General features: G+C 38.7%; 1 long non-coding RNA gene across 3 annotated transcripts in view; it reads left to right on the top strand.

Moving 5' to 3' along the window:
* Positions 1-5,983: 5,983 nt before the first annotated feature.
* LOC125457405 (uncharacterized) overlaps positions 5,984-22,230 on the top strand; it is a 48,621-nt gene continuing 32,374 nt past the window's right edge. For 2 of the 3 annotated variants that reach the window (XR_009446684.1, XR_007248618.2), the window contains exon 1: positions 6,963-8,031. This is a non-coding gene — a long non-coding RNA (uncharacterized LOC125457405). Of the gene's footprint in view, positions 6,083-6,962; positions 8,032-22,230 lie in introns of those variants that run through there. The other variant, XR_007248619.2, reaches the window with a different exon arrangement.

The following is a 22,230-nucleotide window of genomic DNA, read 5'->3' as shown; positions in this document are numbered from 1 at the left end:
TGCGTTGCATTCAGTATTTTTATTCATACGGCGAATTATTGCACGCCACCGAATTAAATAATCAAGGAAATAAGGAGCACTATATAATTTTTTTAACGTTGTTGAAAGCGTGTCTACTAAACCATCAGAAAAGCGCCTTTGGAGATATAAAAATAATGGATTAAAGCATCCCTGCTGGTATTAGCTTATTGCATAATTAGTATTCATACCTAAATTTATGAAACCAAAATTTTGAATCACTATATAATAATAATATTTTAAATTAACTTTTCAGAGCTTGTAGTAGCAGCCATAAAATATAAAGGGGAAGATTACTCTTCCAACATAAATATTAATACTGGGCATTTAATTGATGCTTGGCGTAAAGCTAACCGTCTGACTCGACAGGAAGTTAGCGAAAAGAATAATATGTCCTTTTCGGACACATTTGTTTACGGAAGTGCGTTGATGGATATTACACTTTTATTTGAAAGCCTTGGAATTTAAAATATATCAGTGTAATTAGGCAGCATTGTAGACACTTTTTCAAGATTTAATTGTGGCAGATTTCTGTAACTTTTCCATATGGAAGGGTAAAATGCACAAATACGTTTTTTGCAATTAGACAAGGCCTTCGTGACTTCATATTTTTTGCAAGTGCAAACGTTAATAGCAGGTATTATTTGACATCATCTATAATTTAAGTCTTTTTTAGACTGAATTATAACCAATGCTTCTTAGCCCAAGCTCTTGGTGCGAAATTAAATCTACAAAAAATACAATTTATTTTACGCAATCAGATTTTCTCTTTTGCGGCTTTACTAACTTAATTCACATCCACTTTTAAAATTCCCTTCCATCCAACGGTGCTCATAGAAATTGCTAAGTGAGGAAAAAATAAAAGTCTAAATTACGTAAGTTAAATGACTGCAGCCAAACGCCTGTTTCACTAAATCAGATGGTCCTCCTCGCTATTTACTTTGATAGATTTGCAGGCTATACTGCTTCCACTAACTTAGCTACGCTTGTTGGAACTGTTGGGCTTTGTTCTTCATTGTAGCTTGCATGACCGCCCCATTAAGCAGACAACATATCAACAGACAACACGAATCATGATGCTAGCTAAAGTTACCAAAGCTTGTGATGTCCATAGAATACATAACAGAAAATGACCTTCCGGGAGATGAGATTGATAGTTAACTGCTTATTCAAAGATTAGGGTTATAGAGGCCAGTGCTGTATGGTAAGCAGGCGGCCTAGTGAAAGAGATAAGTTCATTTGGTGTAGGGGTCGCAATGTAGCACCAAATACAATTAAAATCGTAAATATTAGTTTAGTCATCATACTCAGAAATGTAATGATGTTTTCCAACATCGGCTTGAAATTGTCTTAACTGACAAACAGGCAGCGCAGAGAACGCTGATTCGAACCAGTGAGGATACGCTTCATCCATGATGTTTAGCAATGTAGTTCTTTTTTAAAAAAGAAAAATCAAGCCGTGGCCTTATGTACGTTTGCGTGAAGAATGGCACTTTTTGAAATTAATCTTTTCAGCAGCCGGTAAGAGTCAGCCATAGTCGCGTTCAAAGTAAAACCAATCGTAGAGCGCCACCTTGTAGAAGGAAGAATTGTAGAAACTGAACTGCCAGTGGGATGGAGAGACTCGCTCAGCAACAAATTGAAAAAAAATGGTCATTTGCAGAGTTTTCTTGCTGCCTACGCCGAGATGCGTTTAAATATTTTTAAAATTGTTTTCCGATTTGTGGATCTTGAGAGCGGAGCCAGCAAAGTCATTGTGCTGAAAAAAAAGACACGAAAGCAAAATTGAAGAATGTTGGAGCTTTGAGCGAATGTATTTGGGAAAAAAAGCAAGCGTTAAAATAATGTGCATCAGTGTAAACCAGCTATGGCGTGTGGGAGCGCATATTGTTTATAAACAGGAATAGGAAACCGGTTTGAAAGCTGTTAAATAGACTAATGCCACACTTCGTTTAAAACAAAAAGCAACGATTGTTCCGAGTCCCCATGAAAGGCGAGCAGATAAAAATAAAAGTTACCGGAGTTGGTTTTTTGGAGAACATGCAATAATAACTGCCTATGATAATGGCAAGATAAAGTTGGTGTGAATGGCGCAGTGTGTTTTGAAACTGATCTGCACGGCCGCCACGATTGTGAGCTCCTGCAAACTGTGGAACACGAGTGTCGACCTCCTTGGGCCAATTCCTTCGCCCGTTTTCCAATTTGTTTGCTCTTAGTTTACTGGAAAGAATGTTAAAGTCTTGCCTTCTCCCTCCCCGCCATCCCCCGTTGCAAACCTAACGTTGGCAAGTTGGACATCAGGAGTGCTCGGCGAACTGATGAGAGCGCAAGTTTAGCATTTTCCAACTTTAATAAATGGGAATTCAGCGCGAGTTTAGCTGTTTGCAAATCCAGCACAACGATTCGCATCATTGCAATAAAAGAAACCCAAGGAATCAGAAGGTGCAGAAGATCTTTGACATTTTATTGACTTGCCTCAAACGGACAGCGATGTTGAAGAGTAACGTTGTTGGCCAATTTGGATTTTATTCATTACTTAATTTCTTTTTTTAAAAAATGATATTTTCTTCATGGTTTATTGATTTCTGAAAACCATGAGAATTTGCCTTAGAATGTGCTATTCAACACTATTTAAAAGAAGGCGAGTAAATGCTTCGCAAATGGCCAGTTTCAGTGAAAATACTTTCGGACCTATTTTTGATTTAAACGCTGTTTGCAGGAACATATAATACACGCACTGTATGGAATGCCGAAAACATAGCACACCCTGCATTTCCATCTTCGGAGTTAAATGGGGTGATTTTATTTTTCTTCAGGCGCGTTCTTGCAACATGGGAGCAGATTAGTGCGGTTTTCACTGCCGGTTCTGCAAAAACAAATCTCCAATATTGTTGCCAATATTTATAGGTACAGTATTGGTAACACGCATAACACATAGTAAAACAGTTTTTTAAAGACATATCTCCGTCTCGACGCAACATTGGTTTAGACAAGATCCGTCTCAAAGAACAGAAAAGCCTTTTATTTTGTTCTTCATGGTGGGAGTAAATACTGCAAGTAGCAGTAACAAGTGCAATTTTCTAACGTTGTCGACAAGCATTAACTGAACCTGGATAGTTTTGGAATAACGGGGTTGCCTTTTTTGAATTCTTACCTCCGACCCTTCTTGCTTAATACAACGAGTTGCTCATATTTTGGAAAATAACACACATCTTTGTTAAAATGTCCCAATCTCAGAAACCGTCCCTACTGGGAACTAAAATCAATTCAATGCAATTAAACAGGGTTATCGGCATGGAGATGCGCACCGAAAGATATCAACGTCCCTTTTTTTTGTTTTGTTTTTAAGCACGTTTGTTATGCAATGCACTGTATATTAAATTAATCCGAGTGGAGCCAACACTGTTTCGATCTTGGTTACTTTACTATTTCTCCTTGTTTACCTGCAGAAAACAAGCCGAGGCCCAAGGGTTCTCGAGGGTCGTGCAATTCACTAACTACAGAAACACGTTCAGTCTGTGGAACATCGCTGCTATTTTTAACCTGCAGCTGGAAGCTGCCATCAATTCGTAACATTCATTCCAATGTTAAAATGATAGCACACAAAAGAGCGGAGTTACCAGATGACGCACTTTACACACAAGAAAAGGTTTAAGGGGAATTAGCATAAGCATGCTGTATTTTTTTTAATTATTCGCGTTGCAACTCCTACAACTGGAATTACAGAGACAATCGGAGAAGGCAAAAGAAGGAAGATTGTTTAATGTTTAGCTCGGCGCTCTTCGTCCCAAATGACTGCTGTGTCATCAAGAGGTTTCTATCAGTGTGAAACATTCTTGGAACTTCACTTTGGCGAGACAGTGCAGCCGGTCGCCGTACATGCGCAGTGCACCCATTGGAAATGTGGCCAACAGTGTTACACGTGCTGGTGAATATTTATTTTATAATCGCCATCCCCTGACCTTCCAGCACTGACACCGAGCAGGTCAAATCAGTTCCCCGTCACTTACGGCAGCTTCTAACACATGCTAATGATATCCAGCAATAATTGCATCTGTATAAATTATATTAATATAAATGTCCCCGCATACATATTTATACATGCAATATATACACAGCCAGAATTAAAATGTTAAATTACTTTGCTGGTTCCTTGATAGTCTTATTGAATCAGCATCATTTATCTCAATTCAACCCTTCAACTTTTAATTTTTTTTCTTTGTTGACTTTGTTTGATCTGCAATGTCAGTTTAATATCAGTTCACATAAAACTAAATTGATCAAACACATCAATCGCGCTTTGTCTTTTTTAAACAGGGCATAACTATTGACTTCAAATCAGCACTTTTTCCTCTTTTGTCAGTGAAAATTTACTAGGAGCTTATCAGGGTTGCGTTGAAATCGATCACACATGCGAACGATCGTGGTACGGATTATATCTTTAAAACAGAAATGCCTTGGAAAAATCGATGTTTTCCAGGTGGATTCGGGCTGGTATTATCAAGGGGCAAACGCTGTGGCAATGCTTATCCTAAGTGGTGCCTGTGTGTGTGTGTGTGTGTGTGTTTGTCTCATATATGTTAGTATGTGTTATTTACATTTAGTGACATCCATATTACACAGGATCAAAATTAGCGTTTCAGAGAAGTAATATTGCTAATCACATACCAAAATAATAAATGGATCTTGCAGTTTATTCAACTTGAGAACGTACAAGGACCAGTTGAAGATGAACTTAGATTCGCTTTCATATTAATTATTTAGAAAATCGAATACTTCTTGACCATACAGTTTCCTGTCCACTCATTGGTGATGTTTATAGGCTATATACGGTGCTTATTTCGGCTGTTAGAAAAATGCAATGTCATTCATCGTTGATTACTGTCACAAAATCTAAGAGCCGCAAAAACTACCGGTAAAGATAAAGGTACTCATGGTGCAGCAACTCCAAGGAGTAATAAGCACCTGTCATAAAAATTAACATAGCATAAGTAATAAGAGCGCATTTTTTGACTGGTTTCATCATCGTTTAATCTATCTTAGGTTCTGAATAGACTGCATTCAAAGAACAACTCCGTGTATATTGAACAATTGGCTTCTAGCATATTATTGTGCACCTCTTCCCGATGTTCCATTAGCTTCAGATCAACAAAGTACTCTTTTAGTATGTACAGGTCGAAAGGGAAAGTTTGGCTTTGTTGTGGTTTAAAAGACGCAATACTATAAACCGCTAGGACTCAGTACCAGCACTATATTATTGTCGCAATGTTTTTTTTCTCTGTCTGTAAATACTGTGCAAGCAAGATAAATCAATACTTTTTTGTATTTGGCTTAATGTTGAATTTTCTGCCGGTTTGTCTGAACAGTATTTTGAATCTAGTTAAGGTGAGGTTACATCATATGCTTTCTTTCATGCAATATTGGTGTTGTGAAATTGATTGTATCTCTAATTTTAACACTTAATGTCGTTCAAAAGCACTAATTAAACAACACACTCAAAATTGTATTTTACTCGAATATTGAACAAATCTTTACAATGATAATAATTTTAGCAAATATGTTATATACATAATTAACGCCCATGCCACTAAAACTTGACTCCTACAAAATCCGTAAAACATGAAAACAGTTTCTACTGCCTGGCGTGATGCAATCATGAGGATGATAAAGGGTTTTTATTCCAATGGAAAATGCCAATTTTTTTTGATTGAACGATTTCGGAAACCAAAGGGCCGCAATGTTTTCAGTTTTCATGCATCTATTTGAACTTGGTCCTTAACGTATTGAAAATTGGGCTCTCCTACTTTCAGAAACTCGGGAACAATCGGTAGATATCACCGATGTGATGCATAGACAATGTACACAAGCTCAGCCAAAATAGTTCAAACCAACACGTGTTTTTTGTAATAGAGACAGCTTGTGTGCTTCATAACCGATGTTCTAATTTTCAAAGGTGCAGGGGTGTCTTTGTTTGAGAGTCCAGCCAACTTTCTCTTCGGAAAGAAATGCTTTGCAGAATGGCAAATGTTCGTCAACAAGTAACAGACCTGTCAGGAAAGACCTGGTACGTGTTTTTTTTCTCTCGCTCATATGCGTGCGTTTTCCTCATCTCTCTGTGTAATCATTTGATGGATTATTTCCTCTGCAGAGACCAAAAGTAAAATGGTAGCAACAAAACCAAAACCGCTGCACCGTTTTAGAAGCTTCTGTGGCAGCACTTATTGGAGAACTAATAAAAAGCAAATTAAAGATTGCAATCCCCGAGGAAGATTTTGTGAGACGGTTTTTCTGACAAACCGTCAAACTCAAGACAGAGAAATGGTACAGTGCACTTCAGCTTAATTTCCCAACACTGTACATAAAAACAATCACATTTATACATTTTATTTGCGCATTGCTCTTGCATATTTGTTTACTGTGTTGCATTATTGGCGTTCACATACAGTTCGAAGAAAACTGAAGCATGCACATTACATTTTAGGATCAGCTATAACATACAAGTCTACTGCACGCAACTTTTCAAAAAGTATCTCGTTCGGTTAAAGAAGTGCTTCTTTCTTTCTGCGGAGTACGATGGTTACCTCGAAAAAGAAACCAAAATAAAAATAAAACTCATCCTGGTCTTGTTGCTTGGACAGATTCTTGTCAAGATCACTTTGAAGTGAGACTTCATCAATAATTTTCATGACATCTGTAACAGCTTTGAATAAAATCTCAAGATTATTGTGACTATAGTTATCACAGACCTTCAAGTACTTGTGTTAAAAAAAACACAAACGATGTTTAAGAAAATGCTAGTATATATTTCTGTTTTTTTTAACGACATGTTGCGTGTGAAACCCAAAGAAAATTAGAAACGAGTGGGAGTAAGGGTTAGTGTGGTATATTGAGAATAAATGCAGTTATTTAGAATCATATTTCTAATATTGCAATCTGCTGTTTTTTTTAAAGTAGAATATCAGGCGATGCAACACGAAGGCTTTGTGCCCACAGGCTTGGAGTATGTCACATCGATCCTGCCTGCTGTTGTCGGTTGTAATTTTGTTATCTTGCTGTGTGTTTATTCACAGTCGTTGGTGCTGCTCTCTGGCACTGATTCCGGGTGAGAGGTTACTCCCAATAACTCCCTCTTGACGTGCGCCTTTCTTCAATTCGCCTCTACATCTTCTCATTTCTTAGCCCCAACCTCCTTCTCAATTCTGAAGAAAACTTACCGGCGTTCTGTTTATAGTTGCATCGTGTTTTGGCAAATGTGAACGGGACGCAGAAGAGATTGAAGATTGGACTTTTCTTTTTAAAAAAGTGCAATGATTAAGATTTTTTCAAAGAAAAGAATTTTTTTCAGTAAAGATTTATATCTAAAGGAAGCCCATCTTTTGCACATGGCACAAAGTGTGTGGCTGTTAGGAACTTTGTGTGTGTATATATTGCTGTGGACAGCGCTGTAAGAAACTTCTCCACAAATTCGATCCGCAGCGGGAACCCGGATCCGCCGCGCGTTCCGATTGCGCCCTTTCCTCCGCCCCAATTTCCGCGCGAGATCAGCGGGGCGCAGATTTACTCCTCGTTGTTTGGGACTGCGAGACAAACCACGTGCCCTCCCGCCCGAGTTTCCTCTTCGACAAAATTCCGGACGGTCGGAAATTCGGGCGCGCCGTCCTTTCCGATTGTTTGCAGTATGTTTGACATTTCCTGTGTGTGTGTCGGGGCAGGGGGTGGTGGGGTTTGCCGAAATTTCAACGAGATCTAATTATCCACGCCGAAGCAGTGGCCGGAGTTGCAGACCTACTCTAGAGAGAGGGAGGTCCTTAACTAATTCGGAACTTCTTTGGAGTCTAACAAAGTGAGTTGGCTTCCAGAAAGACCATTGAAGTCGGAGGAGTATAAACTTCATTGCCAAGTGAAGCCTTGCCTACAATGTGGATGGTGGCTTAGATAAGCAACTTATACCCAGGTGCCTCCTCACAGTCTGGAGTAGGTGGGCCGTAAATCCAGACCTATCTGGCTCAAAAGGTAAAAATTGTATCAGAGATACAAAGATGCAGATGCCGGAGAATCCAAGATAACAAAGTGTGTGTAGCTGGATGAACACAGCAGGCCAAGCAGCATCTCAGGAGCACAAAAGCTGGCGTTTCGGGCCTAGACCCTTCATTGATGAAGGGGGCCCCACTCTGATGAAGGGTCTAGGCCCGAAACGTCAGCTTTTGTGCTCCTGAGATGCTGCTTGGCCTGCTGTGTCCATCCAGCTCCACACTTTGTTATCTTGGATCAAAAGGTAAGTACACTTACCACTGCTTCACAAGAGCCACTTCGACGGTAACTTATTATGACTAAAAGGAAGCTAGATACTCATGTGAATGTGTAGGAAGTGAGTTATTGGAATTGAAGTCTTGTATTTGAGAGAAAGGCTTGTCCTGCATAGAGACAAATTGGACCCATGCCTGGTTATACACTGGACATTTAACATAGTTATGTGCTGTTTCAAAGTGCTTTATCCATTTATTATCGAGTTTTCTTTTGGCATGTTTTGCAGAAGCAAGCTTTCTTTTTCGCAGATTACTTCCTTACCTCCAATTTGGACACATTTAATTTTTAGTGGCTCTTGTGAGCTAAGTGGATTTTCCATAAGCCTTTTGATTTTTTTTCCAACTTCTTTACCTTCCACTGACTTCACTTTTGCCTGTTAACACCTTTCTCCATCTTTTACTCTTTCTCTCTCTGTCTGTCCCTCTTGTTTGTTCTGGGATTGTGTCGTGAACACCCTCATTATTCTGATGATCACCAAGAAAAAGCCAGCGCTGGTGTCAGAGCAATAAACTTGTGTCAGTGCAGTCAGTTTGAGGAGCATTTAAATCTGTGCTAATGGGCATCGAAATGAATGTGAAGTAGTGGATACAGATTACCATTGACTGGATGTATATGCCATGCAGTGCTGCATCACTTTTGCAGGAGATTGTGTTATTTACTCAATGGAAAGGGACTTTTATTCTGATTATGGATGATATTAAAGAAAAAGAGTTGCATTTTCTAGCATTTGTTGTGACTCAGAATTTCCAAGAGAACTTTAATATTAATATCTTTGTCATGTAGTACGTATCATATACCAGTTTATATTTCATGCTGAGAAGATAACAAAGTTGTTTCCTGCTTAGAAACACCAAATATCTAACAGTCTAATCCTAACAATGTAGTATAATTCAAGCCAACCAACTTCAATATTGATTTTGTTTTCGCAGCAGGTATTCTCACAACATTACACTGGCTATAGTGTGATTGTGAATGGTAAAAATGAACCCAAGAAACAATTTTAAAATGTAATATGTTCATTAATTGCTTTTAACTTTGTAATATTTGCAGGATGGTTTCTGCACTGTCACTCCTATCAAACATTCAAAAAATCTCACTGGCAACCAAATTAGTGCCAATGCCCTTTTCATTTCCTTATACCCCTGTGAGTGTTTTTTCATTAGATAAGTTTTGAAGGTTACTGCTGAATTTGTTTCCACCAGAATTTCAGGTAGCACGTTCGAGATCAGAACAACTTGCTGTATTTAAGAAAAAAAGTTCTATTCATTTTATTCCGTGTTATTTTACCTGTTTTTAAGTTTGTATCATCTGTTGACTGACCCCCCCCCCGTCATTAGAAACAATTTCTCCATATCAATGAGCAGAACCTTAATTCTTTAGTTTTTGTGCTTAAAATATGTGCCTGTAGCCACAATGCATAGCTGTAAATGCAAGATATCAAAAGTGGTGAAGCTTGTGGTGTTTGTGGTGCTATTCAAATGACTAAGAAAGAAGCATTGTATTTTTGTAGCATCTTTCACAACTTTATATTGTTCCAAAGTTCTGCCCAACCAATGAAATACATTTGAAGTGCTATCTCTGTCGTAATGTCAGATGACAATAGTCTGGTCTCCCTCTCATTGGGAACACCCTTCCTGGTTTACTGTTTCGAGTGCTGTTCAAATGTTTTTGACTTCTATCAGTGCTCCCTTCAACTTCAGTAAAGTTTTTCTGTTTCACAAGTATACACAATATTTGCTTGAAATATGCTAATAGCTCGCATGTTTCTGTTGAATCGGCGCATGAAAAGTTTCATTAACTTGAGCAACGCCTCTTTTCTTTTTTTGACTATGTCCTGTTCAATTCAAAAATTCTGTTATTTTATATTATCACCCTATCAATTATTTGCTTCTAATGTATTTTCTTCCAGATTTTAATCACATAATAAAGTACAATTAGTTATGTCACTTTGTATCCATGCACTTCAGAATTACGAAGCAAAACATATTTACCCAATCTCTGTGAAAGAGGGTTTTAAAAATATGCAATCATGTATGTGTCGTGCACGTTAGTAGCTGTGGTTGTTTGAAAATAAATCACTTGTGCTGTAGTATTTGTGAATTATACGTTCAAAATTGCAAGCAGTTTATTGTTAACATTTGGCTGTGGTGTGTCCCCTACATAGTTTCCAAGTTTTTGAGAACTGTCATTATAAGAGTAACACAGCATCTATTAAAATAAGTAGACTCTGTGCACTGTAAAAACGAACATACCAAAGAGATGTTCAATATGTGTTGGAAAGAAGAGGAATTTTGTCAAGTGTCCTTGCAGATTGTTAAGTTTTTATTGATATTTTAAAGCATAGCTTTGGTTTGTGGAAACATGAAAATCAAATATTACAGATTTTTTGACCCACAAAAACATTGAAAGAAAGAGGTGCCTGTGAACAGACAATATTGCCTAATGCTTGTGGTCGGCCTTACTTATGGTATAACATTTTATTGCATGGTTGGCAGCTTTGTGTCTGGTATGTGCAAGATGCTGTGCTTCAAAGGACTACAGAAGTATAATCAAAACTACATTTATTTTAATTATTATGTTTGCTGCATTTTGGAACCCTGAAAGTGAATGTTTGTGTGCTGTTAGCCCGTGAAACTGTTTTTTTACACAGCACATAAAGCGAATTTGATTATCTTCAACATATTTCAGCATCTGATCTTGGATTTATTATTGCACATAGGCAATCAGTCAAAATGTTTCATTCAGCTAATGCTATTAAAATTAGCAAAGCATAGCATTACTTTAATTTTGACTCAGTTATCTTGTGTTTGACATTTATCCGATAGGAGTTAACAAAGAATGTGATAGTTTACATTAGTGATAACGCTTTAATGTTCTCACCTACCATTCTTTACAGGGTTGGAGACAAAATGGTTTAAACAAATAAAAGGGAGTTAAATTGGAGACAATAGAAATGAAGTGAAATATATATGTATTAATGATAATACCCATTAAATTAAAAGCATGGGTCTGGATTAATATATTTTAATTTTGAATTCAACACCATGAATCAGAATAAGAAAATTAGAAGTCTCACTCTTGGTTGTTGAATGATCAATTCTTCTACAAGTTCTGGAAAAATTTTTAAAAAGTGGCAGAGTATTTACAATTTTAAACTTTTAGGCTATGTAAATTGTCCCACATACAAATGTTTTCATACTCTGTATTGATGTGTATGTGTTGCATATCTTTTGTGAAATAAATTTTAAAGAAATACAAAAATGAAACTCTCTCATAGCTGTGAAGGAGCATGAGGGAAATTATTGACACCCATTTGCTTGCGAAATGCGTGTAAATTTATTTATAGGGTAGCACTACATTTCAGCTTGACCAACAGAAATTATAATCTAACAATCAGAAATATTATCATAGCCCAGTAGGGCATTACTGCAACGAGGATGAGACTAACGAATATCACTAGGAAAAAAAGAGGATATATGAAATAAAAACTGAAAGAACTGCTGTCAATCAGAAACAAAAATAGAGATTACTGGAAAAGCTCAGCAGGTCTGGCAGCATCTGTGGAGAGAAATCAGAGTTAATGTTTCAGGTCGAGTGACCCTTCCACTGTTTCCATCCTGTTTGTTCCGGGGATATATGGATTTGTTTCTGGCACAGTTTATTCTTGCCTTGCAATTGCTTGATTGCTGCTGCTGATGGCCAACTAAATCCTCCTCAGCATTACGATTTGGGCTAGATTCTGCTGAAATAGGACATTAAATACCATTAGTTAGACTTGCCTTTAGAGTCCTCAGTACAGAATATTTTGGACTTCGGATTGCTAAATACCTGAGCACAACGCGGGAAACAAAACTATTGGGACCTGAATGAAAGACGACCAGCCCATGTATCTTCCTAATTAGTCAGATTGAAGGATTAGGAAACAAACAACAGAATACTTGAAAGAAAGTGCAAATTTGAGTTGTCAAAGTCAATGTAAAATCAGCTAAAGGAATAGAAGTGGAGAGGGAAAGAAGGATTGGAACAAGAAAAAGAAAGGAACAATAAAACTACTTTAAATATGAAATTTTCATAAATTTCTACAGCAATTAGTGTCTTAAAAACCAAGTTTGCACTTATAAATTTAATTTTCAGTGCCAGACATGTTGTTAAAAGAGCATTTATGCTTTTAGTAACAAAACTTAATTTTCGTTGGTGTTTTGTGTATATCAACTGAACAAGTACAACATCATAGCATTCACTACATCTCAAAGATAACGTTGACAATGAAATGCCATTTTTACGAAGCTGTTGTTCGTTGAAGTAATGCAACAGCAACTTTAAATATTGACATTTAAATATCTGCCTCACCAGAGAGGCTATCTATATGTAAGTAACATCAAACATCATTAGCTTCACCATTAATTTTACAGCAACATCTGATGAACAACATTATCCATGTAAAATTAGAAAAGTACGCTCACAATGTTTTTCAGTTTCACACTATGTCCTTATTCTTTTCCACTGCTTTTGTAAACACAAGCAGAAGTGTTAATCATGCCCCAGAACAATTAGAAATCTGTTGTGCTTTCTTGTTGTACAGAAAAGAAACAGTTTTATTTTACCGTCACTGGAGTCCTGTATGATTTAGAGACATTAAAACTCCTAAACTCATTCCCTGCTTTCTCAATTCATTTAGATGTTTAGTAGTTTGATCTGACCCCATTATCTGAAAGACTATGTCAATACTGTTTAGTTATTTCAATGTTTAAACATTTGAGCAAATCTAAAGGTAAGGATGACTTTTACCTCAATAGCTAAATACAGTATCAGGAACATAGGAACAGAAGCAGGCTGTTCAGCTCCTTTAACTTGTCCGACCGTTCATACCATTCAATGAGATCATGGCTGAACTGTGGTTAACTCTGTATACCTGTCTTTGGTCCATTCTCCTTCATACCTTTAACGTAACAAGAATACATCCATCTCAGATCGAAAATCAACAACTGACCCTGCATCCACTGATATTTGTGCAAGGGAGTTCCGAATATCCCTAGCCCTTTGTGTGTAGAATTGCTTCCTAATATCTCTTTTGAATGGCCTGGCCATAATTCTGAGCCTATGTCCCTAGTTCTAGAATCCCCAATGAATGGAAATAGTTTATGTACGCAATGCTTTCCTGTTAATATCTTGAAGACCTCAACCAGATCACCCTTAACCTTCTAAATTCCAGAGCAAACAGTTTAATTTGTATAATCCCACCTCATAAGGCAGAGAAAACATGAGTGCTTCTCTGGCCTCCATGCTTCTGATCCCTACTCCCCATCCATTTAACCCTTCCCCTGACATCTTTCAGGTGCCCACAATAGGGAACCACTGTCAAACTGTGATGGAGCTGGCTTTTAGTACGATGTGGCCTTTCCCAAAAGGGTCCAGACCCAAAGTGTCAGTTTTCCTGCTGCATTGATGCTGCCAGGCCTCCTGTGTTCATCCAGCTGTACACCTTCTTATTTTAATGCAGTGGTGTGTTTTTGATTTCCATGATCTGTCAGATTTTTTCTCAGCAGAGTGAGCAAAACAATGCCTCTCTATCCTATTAATAACAGTTTAAACTAGCCTCTAATGAAGAAAATCCAATTAAGCATGATGGGAAATTTAAAGATGTTTGATACATCTATCTACTTATAACACATGCACAGTGGCAAGAAGAATTAGAGCATTTTAGTCCTCAAATTCACCTTTTTAAATTACGCCACATTAAAAATGTTGACTGGCTAACTTCTCTCTAGTTGTAATACAGCACTTGAACTAACCCACTAACCTGAACCTTTCATCTCAGAGGCAGGGACATAACCATTGTGCCATGTTCTCAGTCAATGAACTGAAATGTCAAACAGTGTTTAATGGTTGATTTGGCACCCAATCCACCATCTTGGACCTTGCCGCTCCTTAAACTACTCCTTGGATCGCAGCTGAGCATGCGTTCAGTTTAACAAAGGGCCCTAACCTCACTTATATTATTTAAAGGGACCAGCAATCATTTTTCAGGTGACATGCTGCAGAGATGAGTTAGAAGCACTGTTCTCTGTTATTCGGGAAATTCCTGGATTTAATGGAAGTGGCAGTGGACTTAGACAAAAAGATAAGATGAGTTGAAAGATATTAGGGAACAGTGACCCAATTGAAATGAATAGATTCCTCAGGGAACTTCAGTGGGCGTAGGCCAAAAAGATGTTTGCCTTCTTGCGAGAGAAATATGGGACCTCCCATTTACAATGGAGATCAGGAGAGATTTCTTGTCTCAGAATGTCAGGATTCTGCTTTCAGTAGTGTGACCGTAATTGTATTCCTTCTTGTTTTTCATCAGCACTTGGAGATGGAGTCCAGGGAGGAGGGAGAGGAAGGCTTTCAGTAGAAAATCTTACTCCCCACCCCCCCTAATAATCTTTAGACCACGTAGTGTACTTCATCTCAGCTAAGAGTAGTGTCTGAGGCAGTTTTATTTCACGAAAGATTTGGTGGCTGACTTGTACCACTTCTTCAAATGGACCTGGTCCTGCACAGCAAAGTGAAAATGGTGCTGCCTGTGAAAATTAAAAAAAAAATTCTGCATCAGTGATCCTTCCCAATCAGAACAGATGATATTCCTAATATCTCCCTGCATCATTGGATCTGGGTGCTGAGAGAAGCCTTGTAAAGCAGAAAAGTGAAAGTTATTTGCTTCACTCTCACCAGGGAAAAGTAGACTATGTAATCAGTTGGCTTCCCCAGACAATATATTCCCAATGTCACTTCACTCTTCAGGGCTCATGCATTAAAGAGGAGACACATTGCAATGGCAAGGACTAACTCTTCACGAGAGTCAGCCTGCCCAGAGAACATTATCAGTCAAAGCCTGCTAACCTGGATGTATGTTTCATTCCACCCATAATATACGTTCACTCATCAATCTTTTATCTGTCTTAACCTCTGCATTAGTTTCCTCTGGGAGCTCCAGTTTCCTCCCACAGTCCAAAGATTTGCAGGTTAGGAGGATTGGCCATGGAAAGTGCAAGGCTACAGGGATGGGTTAGCGAGTTTCGGTCTGGGTGGAATGCTCTTTGGAGGGTCAGTATGGACTTGGGCTGAATGGCCTGCTTCCACACTGTAGGTATTCTATGATTCTTTGAATGTGTGTGCATGTGTTTGGTATTTCTGAAGAGTTACAGTTTAAGTCACAAAGTAATAAATTAAAATTATTTTCCTGTCTATGTCATTTGCTAAAGTTTAGCGAGTCACACTAAATAGCGGGTAGCACGGTGGCTCAGTGGTTAGCACCACTGCCTCACAGTGCCAGGGACCTGGGTTCAATTCCATCCTTGGGTGACTGTCTGTGTGGAGTTTGCACATTCTCCCCATGTCTGTGTGGGTTTCCTCCGGGTGCTCCAGTTTCCTCCCTCAGTCCAAAGATGTGCAGGTTAGGTGGATTGGCCATGCTAAATTGCTAGAAGTGTTCAGGGATGTGTAGATTAAGTGGGTAATCAGGTCTGGTTGGGATGCACTGAGGTTTGGTGTGGATTTGTTGGGCCAAAGGGCCTGTTTCCACAGTGTAGGGATTCTATGATAAATGAGTTATTATCCATTAGTGAGGAAACTTGGTGTGAATTGCTTTTGTGCTAAATTGCAGTCAACTCCAAGCAGTTGGTCATTTTAGTGGTCTCTTTGGAATCTGACACATTTTATGACAACTTGTGAAACAGTGGGACACTTTTGTAAGGATACTGTTTCCATTTAAGTCATGACTTCTACTTACTGCCCATCAACTTACCTACTTAGTTTACCCAGCTTACTCATTGACACACTTACACATTAACTCATTACGCCAACCACTCACTTTAGAGTTGTTCATTCACCAAAACACTCATTCATCAACACTTATCAAGACATAGCAGCTAATGTGGTATGTCTTGTCTGCCCCTTTGGTTGATCCAATGCTACAAGAAAGTCATTGGATTTCCTCCATTCTGCAATTTGAAGAAGCCAGCATCAGAAGAGCCAACGTGGAGCTCAGTCATAGGGCAGAAAAAAGAGCTCAAAGATGGTGATTTCTACTCATCAGAAGATTGGGGTCCTAAATACAGTCACATAGAAATATTGAATTTGTTGAATGATTCCTAGCAGTGTGCAATTAAGAATCCTCACAAAAGACAAGATATTTAAGTGGAAAGGTCCATCAAAACTGCAGAAGAAATCAGATATAATGACATCATTAAGGCCAACAGAATGGATCAGGAAGTGGAAAAAGTTTATGTTACAATTGAGTCAAATCAAGAGAATGACCCCTAAAATTACATAAGAATGGTTTCCATCAACTCTACCGGCAGTAATTGAAAAGTACTGATCTTGTTATATGTATAACTTCAATGAAGTAGGAGTTTTATGCAACTTAGTACCACATGTAACATACAGGTTTTGCAGAGGAAGTGTGTGACTGGAAAACAGAGCAAGGAATGTGTGACTTGTCTGGATATCAATGTGGATGGATGGATTTGAGGAATTAAAGTGGGTAATTACCCATTTTCCAAAACATTTGCTGCTTTCAGGAGGCATTGTTCATTCTTTCAACTAAAGATCTTTGACTTCTGTAAATGTTGTAGAGAATCTACGACATCCGAACACAAACTTTCATCTGAGAATCATTATGGATAATTGTACTGTACAACCTGGAATTGCTATTCAGTGGAATGTGGAACTTGTTTATCTTCCAAAAAGGCAAGTCTGTTTTCGTTAGAGAGAAGAAGGTTGAGAGGTGACTTATTGCGACATATAAGATAATCAGAGAGTTAGATAGGGTGGATAGGGAGAGCCTTTGTCTTAGGATGGTGACGGCGAGCACGAGGGGGCATAGCTTTAAATTGAGGGGTGAAAGATATAGGACAGATGTCAGAGGTAGTTTCTTTACTCAGAGAGTATTAAGGGAATGGAATGCTTTGCCTGCAACGGTAGTAGATTCGCCAACTTTAAGTACATTTAAGTCGTCATTGGACATTCATATGGATGTACATGGAATAGTGTAGGTTAGATGGGCTTGAGATTGGTATGACGGGTCGGCACAACATCGAAGGCCGAAGGGTCTGTACTGTACTGTAATGTTCTATGTTCTATTCCAAGCACCAGACATTTATATGGGGGCATTCCAACCATTTCAGTGGTTGCAAACAAAAACAAAAGTTGCTGGAAAAGCTCAACAGACCTAGCAGCATCTGTGAAGAAAAAGTCAGATGTTTTGGGTCTGGGAACTCATTTCAGCGGAAAGGTCACCTGACCCGACCAAAACGTTAACTTTGATGCTTTCTTCACAGATGCTGCCAGATCTGCTGAGCTTTTCTGGAAACTTGTGTTTGTGTTCTTGATTTACTGCATGTGTAGTTCTTTAGGTTTTCATTCCAGTGGTCAGATTTAGAAGTTATTGGCAAGAAGAAGACTTTGAAAAGGCCAGACTGAATTCCTAATCAATTTGCTGGAAGTCTTTAACTACAAAGCATTGGGGTCTTGTGAGTTCGTTCAGTACTGAAAAAGATTTTCAGGTATAGGCACAGAAGAAGAGGAGCACTTGATGAAACAAGCTGCACTGATATTCCTCAGTCTGACTATATTACAGCTGGTAACACTTTGAGCAGCATCAAAGTTTTGGTCCAACCTGGGATGAAATTCTTTAGGGTAGTGGGTACTTTGACAATGGTAATTTTCCTGAAGGGATATTTCAAGGAGCCTATGTCAAGAATATCACTAATATTCAGTATTGCATACAATCCTCAGGAATGGCATTTGAGTCAAAAATTGTGCCTTATGTGGCAAATATCAAGGAAGAATCTGCTTCTAATTCCGTTTTGAACTAACAAAAGGTGTAGAAAATCATTGACCCTGTGCGAAATTGGATTCAGCTTCTGATGATGATGCAAACTGCTGGCTTCTTCTGCTACCTGCACCTTGGCTTGTTTGGTTTGCTTGGAACATCTCCTCCTTTTGTTGTAAGAAAACAGGACTCTCCCTCCTGCCTTGAGCCTGGAGGAGAGAATGCCAGGAGTTATCACTTAGCCATGTAGCCTGCTCAGCTCTTAATCTGTGCAACCACAAGCAAGTTCCATGGGTTTCATGGTCCTCCTGAATTGTGGGGAATTGGGTTGCTCTTTTGAAGTGGGTGTGTTGAAAGGCAAACAAAGTGATGGTGAATGTTTTCCAGATTGAAGCAAGGATTCTAACATTCCATTGAGGGTTTGCCTCTGCTATGCTCTGGTTATGTTAAATTCTGGCCTGTGATGGCATTTTAAGATTTCCGCATCCTCTGCAACTTTCTACCAGATTTTAACCCAATTTATAATGCCCTGTTGTTAAAATCTAGTTCTGCGTAAAATAACTCCACAGGAGTCCGATATCCTAGTCATTGGGACTATCCCTGCATTTGTGCATTCATGAGCATGTGGCACTGAGGTGAAATAGCGGTTACTGATATTACTATTTTAGTCATTTGGGAAACCATATATTCAGTTTCAGTGTTCTCCAAATTTTCCTGCAGAGTATCATTCCTGTTTCTGTCTTTTTCATTGCTATCAAAATCTTTCATTGTTTGCATACTCTCTCAGAAAGGTTTGTTCATTTTCAGCTGATATCCTTGACCCTGGCATCAGGGAAACAGGATCCTATCTGTGCATGCAGGCTGTTTGTTCCCTGCATTCACTTGCTTTGTCATGCAGACTTGGCTTTCCATAGAAACCATTTCTGAAACCAGTATTGTTTAGAAAATGGGGGTTGGGGGCAGCATGGTGGCTCAATAGTTAGCACTGCTGCCTCTCAGTACCTGGAGGCCCAGCTTTGATTCCACCCTCTGGTGACTGTCACTGTGAAGTTTGCACATTCTCCCCATGTCTGCATGGATTTCCTCCCACACGCCAAAGGTGTGCAGGTTAGCTGGATTGGCCATGCTAAATTGCCCATAGTGTTCAGGGATGTGGAGATCAGGTGGGTTACAGGGGGATGGGTCTGTGTGGGATTCTCTGAGTGTCGATGTGGACTTGTTGGGCCGAAGGGCCTGTTTGCACACTGTAGGCATTCTAAGTCTAACTAAGTAATATGCTTAAGGGGACTCCTGCAATACTTAATATTTGTTGCCTGTCTAGCGGTCAGCTGTTCCCCCATTCTGGCACATATTTAAGATGAAGGGTTAACCCCTCCTGGACATTGCTGTCTGCTGCTGTTAGTCTGATGGATGCACTGCTCAAACTCAGAAGATTTTAGTTCCAGCTCCTCCAAATAATGATGTTTCTTATTCATGTAGTTTTCCAGGACCCAAGAAACACCTTGAAGTTCCACATGGCACAGGGTTTACATGAGATGCTGTGCCATTCCTCCACTTATTAAAAAATAAACTAAATTTCCTAGTTAAGCCCACAGCCGAAATCACCGATCTGTTGCCCATTGATGCCATTCCTTCATTATTGTCATGTTGCTTTTCTAATCGCCAAATGTGAGTGACTTCCATATGAATCTGTTCTGTGTTTTGGGCTTTCTGTTGCACTCTGTTTATGCTTAGGGTATTGTTTGTCATGACTCAATTAATTTCTTCATCTAACTTACGTTATAGCTTGATCGGATTTAGAGGTTATCTGTAAGATGCAGCAGCAGAAGTATTTGATGGAAAAAGATCAGCACCTGTGCCTAATTAATAACTTCTGCATTCACTCAGTTTGCAGTGCAATCTGCTTCAAAATGTGTGAGCAAACAATGACCACACTGTGCATCCACATATATTTTTTTTATACAACATAACCCACATTACAGTGATTGGTTTAATCTTTCAGCTCACTAAAATTCGACAGTGGCAGCAATTAGTTACCTATGAGTATGATTGTCCACCTCGGAAATTCTGTCACCGGTTGTGGGTTCTATGGGTTGTTGTTTGGCTGCTGGGCCAGATTCTAGGGCCAATCTCCATCCACACATTTAGCAAGTGCTTCCAGGAGTTGGAATTGGTTCTAGGCCTCGAGTTCATTGGTATTCCTTTCTCCGGCTCCTTTTCCGTATTTCCTGTTGCTGACGGGTGTTTTTGAAGAATTGTGACCCTTCGTACAGGAGCTTCCTTCAAGTTGGCTTCTTCAGAATGAGGATCTCCTTGGTGTTGACATCTATGTTGCATTTCTTGAGGGAAGCCTCGAGGGAGTCTTTGAAATGCTTCCTTTGTCCTCCTCTCATTTGAGTGCCCGTTAAGGCATCATTTTATAGCTATTGACAGTTCGTTGTCAATGTAAGACAGCTTCTATTAAGTGTTAACAAATTCAAAATTGAATTCAAACAGTTTAATTAAAACTGAAAAAGTTAAAGTTTCAGGTAAGTATTATTTGCCTACTACTTACCAGTTAGTCCTACTTTTACCTGATCTCAATTTCTGTACTGCATTGTGGCCACTCTGCACTGACCATTCATTTCTTGTGTTCGTACTATCTTTCCAATTTAAGTTATTAGGAGAAGAATTCTTTGTTACAGGGTAGGCTGTAGAGTAATGGACTGACTATACTGTTGACTCTGTTCATCCTGTGGTTTATGATTCTAAACTAAACAGTATCATTAAAATTATTTATCATGTGATTGTCTCCTTTCTCTCTTGGGCTGTCTGCCACCATCCTTCCTTGCCAAACATTTACACTGCTGACCCATCTCTGCTGCTTGCTGGTTTTGTCCTGAAAGCTGTCATTTGGAACTGCACATCCAACTTTTCAACCCTTTGCAGAATAATCTGTTCTGCATTTATGGTTTAACTCTGATAACATGAATAAGAATGAAAAAATCTTTTGTTAGAAATACCAGATGAGAATCAATGTCCTTTGTATGACAGTTCAGAAGTAACATCAAAAGCTGATCTTGCATTTTGTCCAAATGCATGACATTATTCCTTGAAATACACGTATCCTTGTGGTATTATCAGTACTTTGATGTGCTTAAGGTTGTCATTTATTTTACTGATAATCAACTCTAGATTCCAAGAAGACACATTGCTACTGACATCATTATAATATGAGAAGCAGCTTCCACAAAACTACTCCCTGCAGTTTACTATAAGATATCTGAATAAGTTACAAATAAAACAGGTGGTTTGAAAATTAGTGAATTTATTTTGGAATGACATATTCATGAAAGAACCACCTGAAAGCAAAAAATAATGTAAGGTTCGCATGAGGGACAGATCTTACGCCTAACCATAACTTAGGTTGGATTTTTTTTTCATTGAATATTTTTCAGGCTGCATTACATAGATTCCTGATTGACACGGAAGTTAACAGCTGTCAAAGGTGGATAGGAAAATAAGAGTAGAGGATACAGCCAGATCAGCTAAGATCAAATGGCAGAGCAAGCTCAGTGGACTAAATAGCCTCGTTCCCCTTAACTCACATGTTAATCTGTCATTCCAGATGTCAGACAAACAGTCTAATAAATCAGAAGCAATTAGCTTTAGTTTTATTGGTTCTTTTTTTCCCTCAGGTTCCTTGATACCGCATTACCTTGACGTCAAATACAGTCACTGTCACATCCCCTCTTGAATTTATTTCTTGTCGATATTTAACAAAGGTTATAATTGAGATCTGGAGCTAAATGATCCTGCCAGAATACAAACAGACATTAGTGAGCAGGTAATTGTTTTAGTAAGTGGCACTTAAATGTGCTGTACTTTTATACTTTTTAAATTTATTTTTCTTATTCATTCCAAGAATGAGTTTGTCAGAATTTAGGGTGGAAGAGAGTAGGGGAAGTACTGTGTTTAAGCTCCTGATATAATAACGTGTCGATGAAGAGGTAGTTCTTTCTCATCTGACAAGCAGATTGGTGCATTTCTTCTGAGCTGCCGAAGGTCGCTGAGTGGATCACCTGCTGTAATAACCTCTGAACGTCACATTG

This window comes from Stegostoma tigrinum, chromosome 14 (genome assembly GCF_030684315.1).
Source record: "Stegostoma tigrinum isolate sSteTig4 chromosome 14, sSteTig4.hap1, whole genome shotgun sequence".
Classification (NCBI taxonomy): domain Eukaryota; kingdom Metazoa; phylum Chordata; class Chondrichthyes; order Orectolobiformes; family Stegostomatidae; genus Stegostoma; species Stegostoma tigrinum.
Note: the sequence above shows the minus strand (reverse complement) of the source record. Positions and strands in the feature narration are given on the sequence as shown.